Source organism: Manis javanica, chromosome 11 (genome assembly GCF_040802235.1).
Source record: "Manis javanica isolate MJ-LG chromosome 11, MJ_LKY, whole genome shotgun sequence".
NCBI lineage: Eukaryota > Metazoa > Chordata > Mammalia > Pholidota > Manidae > Manis > Manis javanica.
Window position 1 is genome coordinate 67,258,275 of NC_133166.1, and position 11,931 is coordinate 67,270,205.

At 38.9% G+C, this 11,931-nt stretch overlaps 1 protein-coding gene across 12 annotated transcripts in view; it reads right to left on the bottom strand.

The window, feature by feature from the left end:
- CELF1 (CUGBP Elav-like family member 1) overlaps positions 1-3,017 on the bottom strand; it is a 135,538-nt gene extending 132,521 nt beyond the window's left edge. For 4 of the 12 annotated variants that reach the window (XM_073216551.1, XM_073216550.1, XM_073216553.1 and 1 more), the window contains exon 1: positions 2,845-3,017. The gene's annotated coding sequence lies outside the window, so the exon portion shown is untranslated. The remainder of the gene's footprint in view (positions 1-2,844) is intronic. The other 8 variants (XM_073216556.1, XM_073216557.1, XM_073216552.1 and 5 more) reach the window with 3 other exon arrangements.
- Positions 3,018-11,931: the final 8,914 nt, after the last annotated feature.

Genomic DNA, 11,931 nt, shown 5'->3' on the forward strand with positions numbered 1-11,931 from the left:
GACTCCACTTACATTAGTATTTGAAAGTAGTTAAATCCATAGAAACAAAGTAAATGGTGGTTACCAGAGGCAAGAGGCAGAGGGAAAAGGGGAGTTGTTTAAAGGTCATAAAGTTTCAGATTTGCAAGACTAAAAAATTCTAGAGATCTCTTTGCCAACAATGAGAATATATACTTAATGCCACAGAACTGTACACTCAAAAATAGTTAAGATGGTAAATTTTGTGTTTACATTTTTAAAAAAGCAAATATAAAAAGGTGACTAAAATGGCAAATCTTGTTATACATATTTTGCCACAATTTTTTAAAATTGGTAATATACCGAAACCAGTCAATTGTATGGTATGTGACTTCTATCACAATGGCTGTTTTTAAAAAAGCAGAGTAAACAAAGCTTAACCAAATTCTATCATTCACTGATTTAAAGAAAATGGCATTTGCTGGAAGAACCGAAAGCACTGAGTAGAGGTTATACTACTTCCTTCCACTTCTTCACTCTGGCCTCCAGGTGACAGATCTTCTCTTTCCCTTTCCACCACACACCACTATCACCTTCTAATCTCCCACGTCCTTATTAGGTCCAGCCTCATAAGGAAAATTAAGTTGAAAAAGCTGCAGTGGCAGTCACAGGAAGGAACATGGAATTCAGAAATCATGATCTGCATTTAGCAAGAAGGCCCAGGTCTTTATTAAAATTAAAAAAAATCACACAATGATTTTCAGACATACAATGTATTTTTTGGTCTCTGCCCTTACTTTCCTCAGCTTCTTTCAGCTTAGCATATGTTAGAGCAACTTCTCTGTTCCTGTGCTGGAGTATCCACTGGCCTGCCTCCCAGGTACTAGAACTATTAAATACAGATTTAAAATGTGATTGTTAAACCATGCATGCCTTTTACACATATTGTTAAATCTTTTCACAAAATAAACTGTGCCTAGGATAAGCTTATTTTGATAAACATTTCTATAGCATATAAAAAGAAACAATCGCCTCTGAGTGGTGGGATTAAGGGTGAATTTCTTCCTTTCTGGCTTATCTGTATTTTTCAAAATGAATCTAACTTCTGTAGTAAGAAAAATAAGTAGAAATCTTTAGACAAACATAAATCTGGCTCAAAATTTCACTACCTCTTATATCACAGGCATTATCACACGTTACTGCACTGAAGCTGAATTAGCACCAGGTGAGACAGACACTACTTCCTCCATTTTGCAGATAAGCATGAACTGAAGCTCTCAGAAGAGTTAAATGATTGGGACTAGGTTGTATAGCTAGTTACTGGCACAGAAAGGATTACAATTCAGGCCTTTTAACTTCAAGCCCGAGGCCCTTTCCATTCCATCTTAAAGTGCAATTTGCATTATTGCTTGCAATGTTAAAAAGAAAATCAACTATGCTACTGTTTAAAAACATTTGCTAGGTAACCCTGAAAACTCTATGGGCAAGAATAGATGGTTGGAGAGAAGATGAGGCCTATGCTCTGAGCCAAGAGCCGTTCTTAATGGAAACAGCTGGTGGACAGTCAAAGAATCACTGGGGGAACCATAAACTTCCTGATTAAGTCAACAGCTGAAGCTCCAGCTTTGCTTTAATCTTGCCTAATTAATCATCAGAAACCACACTGTAAGTAAAACTAGAATATAAAAATTGGCACGGGGTTGGGGGACTATAGCAATAGTTTATGGATGCTATTATGTTATCTCAATGATTTTCCAAGTGGACTCATTAAGTTAAAACAGAAAGAATCCGGGGTGATGATAAGTGGAGACACCTTTCTCACCAAGAATTTAAGAAACTGAAACTTGCATAGCAGTCTAAGAGATGCCATACTCGTGGAAAAGGTGGTGGAATGCAATTAAAAACTGTCCAAACCACAAAGAATTAAAGACAGGGAAAAGACCTGTAAAAAGTGAAGTTCCTGTTAACGATTCACTGGGTATCTGTAACCTCTTACACTGCAGCCATCATAAAGAACTCCCACTATTTGAATCTGTTAAACAGCCTTTCTACTATGGGTAATACAAGTACAGCATTAACTCTGCGGGAGAGAGAGAGTCCATTTTCCTCAAACAGGCTCCAACCAAAATCTCACCACCTTTCCCTCAACTACAAAATGAGCCTAGACCAACGAGAAGCTCCTTAGAGCCTGTGCAATAGTCTTAGAAAATAAAACAACATCCTACCACAGGACCACAATCAAACCACCACTGGCTTTAAATCCAAAGGAGATCCCTAGCGAAGAAAGCTCTTCAATGTGCTTCTGTGCTCCCGGGTGCGAGATTCCAGCCCTGCTACTGGGCCATGACTGGGTAAGCACCTGATGTGGGGGGAGGACGAGCCAAGGCCCTATCGGATCTGGGGCGAGGAACCGGGGGCTCTGGAGACTCTAGAGGAGGAGCGAAGTCTCCCGAGGCAGGGGTCCTGCTCCCGCCTTCAAGGGTGGGCTCCAAGAACACTTGGGGCAAGAGGAGCAGGGAAGGGGTGTCCCGAGCAGGCAGCCCAGGTCTGGCACAGCGGCCGGAAAAAATAAGACAGAGCTGGCCCCTGGGAAAGCAAGTAAGCCCTCCGGAGAAGGAAGGTGAAGGGCATGGGGAGAGGGAACAAGGCCATGAGGAGGGCGGGTCTCCTGGGCGCGGGGGCGCACGCCTAGCAAGCGCGCAGCACCCAGGGAGCCGAGGAAATCGCGGACCTACCCCCAGGGCGCGGGGAACCGCGAGCGGCCGCGCCCGAAGGGCCCTCTGACCCGCGGCCGCCCGGACCGGACCCGCCCCGCGGCGCCTCCCCTCCTACCTCCTTTTCCTCCCTCCCGCCCTCAGCCCGTTATCCTGCGGCCGCCGCACTCACCAGCGGCCGACCCTGAGCCCGCCGCTACTTCAGCTGCTGCGTGCGCCTCCGCAGCCGCCGCCGCCTCGCTGCTAAGGCCGAGTCCCAAGGGAGCCTCCGCGTCCCGCCGCCGCCGCCGCCAGAGCAGAACACCCCAAAATGGCGGCACTTCCGGCACCTACCACCCGCAGGGAGGGCCGAGGAGGGGAAGGGCGGCAAGAGGGAAGGTACCACCGCGTTGCATCCCGCCGCGCTGATCCGAGCGGAGCGCCGCGCTGCGGAGGGCAGAGCTCCGGCGCTACAGCGCCCCCTCGGGCTGGGGAGTGGAGAAGCAGCCGGGCCGAGCCCCCGGGGGCCGCGGGCGAAACCCACAGCCCAGCGCACTATGGGGCCCCTCTCTTTGTCTCAGAGCTCTGCTGGCCGGAAGAGTGAGAAGACCCTGCCTGAAAATCTGAGGTTCTCGGCTCTGTGCACCCCACTCACAGGAGTTCTGGATGACCTCGTGGACAAGGACCTCTGCTTGGCACTGAATACGGGCCCAGTAAAACATTTGATGAATGAATGAATGAGTGAATGGAACGGTGCTTAGCCAGCGTTAGGCAAACGACACACCCTCCTTTTTGCCCCAGCAGACAAGCAACAGGATCCAGGCCTTCTTCCTTCTTTGCTGAGATGTAGAACGTGAGTGTATTGCAAGCTTTCAGAGTTAGCGGCAACCTTGCAGAAATCCCTGCAGTTCCTCTTCAGGGTTCTGTGAAGAGACTGATTGCCCAGCCCTAACCTGCTTCTCACAGAAAAAAAATTTTTAACAACGCAGGTTAGGTCCCTGAAAACCTCCTTCAGAGTGACTCAGGAATACCAGGATCTAGGTGGGATGTGGTGGAATGCCAACAGTGCAGTAGTTTGGCCAGCTTCGTTTATTTAGCCGGTTCTGCACCTTGTGGGACAGTGAAATGCAGAAAGAAAGAAAATTTAGTTCTAGGACCTTTTGGCACCAGCAACATGCAAATAACTCATAGGTTTGCAGATAATTTCTCTGTAACATCGTCTGGCTCCCAAAGCAAACAGTTCTTACACCCACAAATCCTGATTATACCCTACCTTACCACAAAAAATTAAGTGGACTTACAAGCAGGAGCCTCAAGGGATTTCCCACGTGTTGGAAGCATCTCTTTCCCTCTTGAGGAAAAAAAAGAAACTAACCACAGTTTTTCTGGTACTATGTAGACTGAAACAGTTAGTCCTGGAATTGTGCACAAATATTCCCTAATTGTACTATGTAGTTTATCATTTTATATATATTTGTAACGCTGATATATGATCTTGTTCTTGTTAATAACTTTATGTGTTACTGAAAACATACTTATAGAACATGGTAGCTTATAGAATATCACATATAGTACCACAATTTTTTATACTGTAGAAGATTGTGCTATAGATTGCAGAAATATTTTAAACAGAGACTCTGACTAGCCCTTTTTTTTTTTTTTAAATTAAGGTATAATTGATAGACAATCTTATGAAGGTTTCACATGAACGACATTGTGGTTTCAACATTCTCCCATATGATTAAGTCCCGCCTCCCCATTGCAGTCACTGTCTGTCAGCATAGTGAGATGCTATGGAGTCATTACTTGGCTCTGACTAGTTCTTTTCTGCACCATAGAATCAGCCAGATGTCCATAGGACATACTTCCTTACCTCCTTCAGGTCTTGACTTAAATGTCATCTTCTCAGTGGGCCTTCACTGACGACCCTAGTTAAAATTGCACACACATACAACCATGCTTCCAATTCCTCTTTCCTGCCTTGTGTTTATCAAAAAAACTTATCACCATCTAACATAGTATATTTTGTACTTCTTATTTTACTTCTTTTACTTGTAGTCTTCCCTCACCAGGAGGTAACCTCTATGGGGACAGGGACTGTATCTGTTTTATATCCTCAGGGCCTGGAATAATGCCTAACCTATATAAGTGGTCAATAAAGATTGTTTTTATTTTTAATTTGACTTACATATATTGTGAAATGATCACCACAATACGTTAACATCTACCATATAAATACAAAAAAAGAAAAGAAAAAAATAGTTTTTTCCTTGTGATGAGAACTTAGAATCTACTCTCTTAACTTTCAAATATACCCTACAGCAGTGTTAACTATAGTCATCATATTGTACATTACATCCCTAGTACTCATTTATACTTGGAAGCTTATACCTTTTGACCACATTCATCAAGTTCCACCTCCCCCCATCAACAAATACTGTTTAATTAATGGATAAGTATATCTAGGTGCTGAGTATGAAAAAAGACAATGAATTGGTTAGCCTTCTTGGAACCTACCCATGAACTAAATGAGAGCAGGAACTGTGCCTGTCTTGCTATTCTCTTGTTTCTCCAGTGCTTTTCACAGTGTCTTGCTCAATAGATATTTCATGAAGGGTAACCAGAAACTTTTCCCTATTTTATCTGCCCCCTGACTTAGGGCTTCCACTGGCAGAGAGGAATTGCCACTCCTTTCAGTATACTAGAATCATTCTTGCATCAAGTCACCAAGGACGGCCACAATTTGTCAGCCCAAGGTTGGAAGAACACTTGTATAAAGAACACAGATACACTTTTATAACTTTAAAGGGCTTCACAGCATAGACAAAATGCTATGCTGTGAGATGGAAACCTGTAGGAAAATTTCCCTGTTTCATTTTTTGCCTTCCAAATTAAGATATGTTTGTAAAAATAGCCAATGTTAGCAAGAGTGCAGGAAAATAAGTGCTCTCCAGGTGCTGGTGGTAATAAAATTCAAATTATCTGAAGGAATTTTAAATTTTACATACCTTTGTAGGTACTTATCTTAAGGAAATAATCATGGATAAGTGCAAAGATATCCTGCTGTATATGGGTCATAGCACTGTTGAAATACCATGAGATTTGATATAGGAAGAGATTGATCATGTATGGTATATCCATACATAGAATATTACACATGATTTCAAATAATGATACAGAGATTTAATTGTGAGAAATGCTTAGTGAAAAAACAGGTAACAAAGAAATAGGAAGAACATGACTCCACTTTTGTTTGAGGGTGTGTCGGTTGAAAGAGACAAAATCCAGAAAGAATATTAAAATATTAACAGTGCTCTGCAATCCTTACCACTACTTAGTATTATCAGTCCTTTTAATTTTGATCATTCCAGTAGATATGTAGTGGTATTTTACTGTGGTTTAAATTTTATATTTCTTTAATGGCTAATGATGTTGAGAAATTTTATATATATAATGTTTATTGACCATTTAGATATTCTTTGTGAATTGCCTACTCAATTATTTTTCCCTTTTTTTAAACTTTTTTTGTTAGTTTGGGGGTTTTGTGTGTTTGTAGGAGCTCTATATGTTTTCAATACACATTCTGTGTTGGATATATGTAGTATATAAATGTCTTCTCCCAGTCTGTGACTTCTTTTGTTCTCCTAATCGTTTACTTTGAAGAACAAAAGTTTATAATTTTAATTAGGCCCTGTTATTGAACCTTATGTTATGGTTGGGGATTTCTGTGTCCTATTTTTTTATTAAGGTTTTATTGATATACACTCTTATGAAGGTTTCACATGAAAAAACAATGTGGTTCTTTTTACAATAGCCAAGATATGGAAGCAACCTAAGTATCCATAAGTAGATGAATGGATAAAGAAGATGTGGTACATATACACAATGGAATACTATTCAGCCATAAGAAAGAAACAAATCCTACCATTTGCAACAACATGGATGGAGCTAGAGGGTATTATGCTCCGTGAAATAAGCCAGGTGGAGAAAGACAAGTACCAAATGACTTCACTCATTTGTGGAGTATAACAACGAAGCAAAACTGAAGGAACAAAATAGCAGCAGACTCAGAGACTCCAAGAAGGAACTAGTGGTTACCAAAGGGGATGGGGGTGGGAGGGGGTGGGAGGGAGAAGGGGATTGAGGGGTACTATGTTTAGTGCACATGGTATGGGGGATCACGGGGAAAACAGTGTAGCACAGAGAAGGCAAATAGTGAATCTGTGGCATCTTACTACACGGACAGTGACTGCATTGAGGTATGGGTGGGGACTTGATAATATGGGTAAATGTAGTAACCAAATTGTTTTTTCATGTGAAACTTCATAAGAGTATATATCAATAATACCTTAATAAAAAATTTTAAAAAAAGAAAAACAATGTGGTTACTATATTCACCCATATTATTGTGTATATACATGTGTATATGTCCCATATACATTGTGTATAGATATGCAAAATGTATCAAGTCATAAACTTAGAATTTGGGTACTTTCTACAGCCAGGAAGAAGAACAATAAGCCATTAGACCAATAAAAAACAAAGGAAGTAAACATCTAATTCATAAGAACAATGCAAATGGCCAATAAATATAAAATATTCAAACTTAATAATTAAATCACAAACAATTAAAGGTACTAAAATTAATATAATGTGTTTTTTCTTTTTACTGCAGAATGGGAAATAAATTAATTAAATTTAAAAGGTTGATAAAGTGAGAAAGAGGTACTCTCAAATGTATAAAAATATAGCCATATTGGAGGGAAATTTAACAATAGTCATTAAAACTAAAAATATTCACATCTATTTATATAAATTTCTAGAAAACACTAATCTATAGTGGATCCGTGGTTGGTTGCCAGGGAATGGAGTGAGGGAATAAAGAGGAAGGAGAAGAAAGGATTATAAAGGGGCATGAGAAAACTTTTTATGGTGATAGATATCTTCATTTGTAGTGATGGCTTCACAGTATATACATGTGTCAAAATTTTACCTATTTTGACATATGTATACTTTAAATATGTGTAGTTTAGTATATTCCAATATACTCAACAAAGATATAAAAAATTCCCTGTGAGCCTCTTGAAAAGATGTTCATATCCTTTAATTGTATTTCTATAAAAGTTTCCTTTAGAAACACAAGTAGGCAAAGCATGTACAAGGGCACTTTCTATGGCATTCTTTGATTCAGCCAACCAGTATTTATTGAATGCTAACTACGACAGACACTGGGCTAGACAATGATATTACAGACACGAGTAAGATAGGATCTCTGCTCTCATGCGACTGACTAGATTTGTTATTGTTAGAAGAAAATAGAAGCTAACCAGCTGGTTTCTCTATTCATCAATAGAAAAATAAAGAAACTGTGGTACCATTAATGTTGGCATATCAAAATCTATTAGAAAAAAATATACTGACTGACACTGAAAGATATCCAAAATATATGGTTAAGTGCCAAAAGGCAAGTTACAAAATTCCCATTTTTGCTTTTAAGATCTATATCTATATCTGTATATATCTCTCTATATATATATATATATCTCCTAGAGTTGGGCATAACAACCCAAGCATCTGTCAATGGATGAATGCATAAACAAAACATGATATATGCATACAGTGTATACATACATATTCAGCCTTAAAAAGGAATGAAATTCTGACATTTGCGACAACATGGATGAACCTTGAGGCATTATGCTAAGCGACATAAGCCAGTCACAAAGGGGTAAATAATAAATTATTTCACTTATATTAGGTACCTTGAGTAGTCAAGATTATAGAGACAGAAAGTAGATAGGTGGTTGACAAGGACAGGGAAGAGGAAAGGATGGGGAGTTGTTTAGTACAGAGTTTCAGTCTGAGAAGATGAAAAAAGTTCTGGAGATGGTGTGATGGTTTAACAACAATGTGAATGTAATGCCAATGAACTGTACACTTAAGAATTATTAAAATGGCATATTTTTAGTGTGTATATTTTCCTATAATTAAAAAAAAAGTTGGGCTTCACAATACAACTAATGCACATGTATTAGTTAACAAAGGTTAAACTGCTGTAAAAATTAGACATAAAAGAAATAGCTGAAACAAAATAGAAGTTTATTTTTCTTTACTTTAACAGATTAGAGTAGATGTTCCCAGTTAGTGGGAGGAGGAAGAAAGGTAGTTTCTACTCTAAGTAATTATTTAGTGACCCAGATTAATGGGGACTCTGCCATCTGTAACTCATTCTTACCAAGATGATTCCAGCCCAAAGGAAGAGAAAAAGAGTATGGAGGAGACTCATGAGGGTTTTATGGACCAAGCCCACTGGTCCTCTGATGCTTGCACACATCACTTCTGCTCACATTCTATTGGAGATAATGAAATGCAATTCATAGAGGAAAAGTAAGAGAGGGCAAAAACCTTCATTGATATTCTTCATGGATGTGTACCAAGTACTGTAACATTGCCTGGACTATACAGGCTATTCAATAAATATTTTTAATAGAATTGAAATACATATATTGGAATACCGTGTAACTCTTTGAAATGGATAAAGTAAATGTACACCTATCTATACTGACATGGCATAATAATTATAAATATTGTTGACTGGAAAGGTTATATAACTAAATATAGATGAGTCAATTTTTATAAAATATGTATATTTTAAATGTGTCAAAAATAGACATGAATGGAACTAGAGGGTATTGTGCTCAGTGAAATAAGTCAGGCAGAGAAAGACAAATACCAAATGATTTCCCTCATTTGTGGAGTATAACAACAAAGCTAAACTGAAGAAACAAAATAGCAGCAGACTCACAGACTCCAAGAAGGGACTAGTGATTACCAAAGGGGAGGGGTGTGGAAGGGCGGATTGGGAGGGAGGGAGAAGGGGATTGTGGGGTATCATGATTGGTGCACATGGTGTGTGGGGGGTCACAGGGAAGACAGTGTAGCTCAGAGAAGATAAATAGGGACTCTGTGACATCTTACTACACTGATTGACAGTGACTGCAATGGGGTATGGAGGGGGACTCGATAATAAGGGTGAATGTAATAACCACATTGTTTTTCTTGTGAAACTTTCATAAGAGTGTATATCAATGATACCTTAATAAAAAAATAATACAAAAAAATAGGATGGATTAATGGATGAATATGTGATAAAATAATTTTAATTATAGAATTTAAATGGTTATATGGGTTTTCTCTGTTCAATTTATTCAGTTTTTCAGTATTTTATCATGAAAATGTTAATCATAAAAATTTGGAAAGATGTGTATATAAATCTGTATTTCTGAAGAGTGGGTTTGGGGATAAGGATGGAACTTTTCAGGCTATAAATTTTATAGAAAACAAAAATTGTACATAACCCTTTGACATGATAATTCCATTTTTAGGAACCTATCCTAATATAGTAATTCTAAGTATAATAAATATAGAAATAAATATTTAGAAAACTTTTCATGCTGGAAATGTTTTATAATAACAAATATTTGGAAGCATCCTGCATGTCTAATAACTGTGATCATAGGAGAATGATCACATTTTGGTGTAGTACTTAGGTTCTAAATGATAAACACAATGTAATAATATAAAAAGTGTTTAACATCTTCACAACATAGTGGCAAAAAGTGATACCAAATTTTACAAACATAATTGCAATCATTCTTTAAATGGTGCACATAGATAACATAACATCATCATATGACCCCCAAATTCCACTCTAAGGTACTCAAGAGAAATAAAAACATATGCCTGCACAAAACTTGCATATGAATCTTCATAGCAGCACTACTCAAAATAGCCCCAGAATGGAAACAACCCAAATGTCTGTCAACTGGTAAATGGAGAAACAAATAGGGTATATCCACAGAATGGAAAATTGCTTGGCAATAAAAACACATAACAATACTGATCCATGCTACAACATGGAAGAATCTTGAAAACATACTGAGTGAAAGAAGCCAGACAAAAAAGCCATATATTGTATGATTCCATTTATTTGAAATGTCCAGAACAGGCTAATATATAGGAACACAAAGTAAATTATTGGTTGCCTAGGGCTGGGGAGGTGTGGGGAAATGGAGAGTACTATTAATGGGTATGGGGCTTCTTTGGGGATGATGAAAATGTTCTAAAATTGATTGTGGTGATGGTTGCACGACTGTGAATATACTAAAAGCCATTGAACTGTATACTTTAAATGGGTGAATTCTATAGTATGTAAATAATACCCCGATAAAGCTGTTTTAAAAATATTTTTAAATAGTATGCATAGAAAATTGGGGAAAACCTGTATTTGAGGTGGTAGGATGATGGGTAATTAAATTCTACTTTTCTGTATTGCCCAGTTGTTTTGAGTGTATATTACTTTTTGTAAGCTGGGGAGAGGAAATCCCGGAGCAAAATACCTCTAAAAACCAAAACCAGTCAAAGGGAGAAATAAAGTTTAAAACCCGTTTACTGGCCCCTCCCCTTAAACTCTCAGGTTCAGACACGCCCTCGGTTGCCCAGGTAATGACCCATTGACATGGAGATAAACTTCTCTCCACCCCTGAGGATATGCAAATACACTAAAGCCAGGCGAGATACTCTGGAAATGTTACAATTTTACCCACATTTTTTATAAGAAAATAAACCTTTTTCAAAAGCACCTGATACACGTTTCAGAGAACACTTAAATGTAAATAACCAGCATTATTACAACCATTCCTCTTATCTCTTTGTAGTGTTGGTGGAGTGTTGTGTATTTTCCTAAGTCCTTGTGATGCCAGGTTTCTTGTTCATGAAGCTGAAGAATGAGCTTCACAAACACTCAAGGTAGGAGAGTAAGGTACAGGCTTTTTATTTAGAAACAAAGTGAGAGGAAAGAGCTCCTGGCTCACGCCAGGAGGGGACAAGAGAGCCTGTAGTGGTGCGTTGTCTAGGGGGTTTTATAGGCAGTTGAAGATTTTTCGAGAACATGAAAAAAACTTAGGGGTATGGACTTGCATCACCTGCCCTGTCCTCAAGGTGGGCTGGGTCATAGTCTGATTGCTGGGGCTGACAGCAGAGTCACGAGGTATGGTGATACCCTTGCCGAACAAACATTCCAGGCCAAGTTGCTCCTGGCCTTTTGACCTTTAACTGATCTCACTGAAGATATCTATATTCTTAGGTATCTTTCCCTAGAGAATTAGTGTGACTTTGACTTTGCATAATGCTTAACAGAGTTTCAATGGGGACTTCTTTGCCCATTGTTATATTGCTCTGACTAAATATTCCGCCCTGCTTTTCCCAGAGGCGATCACCC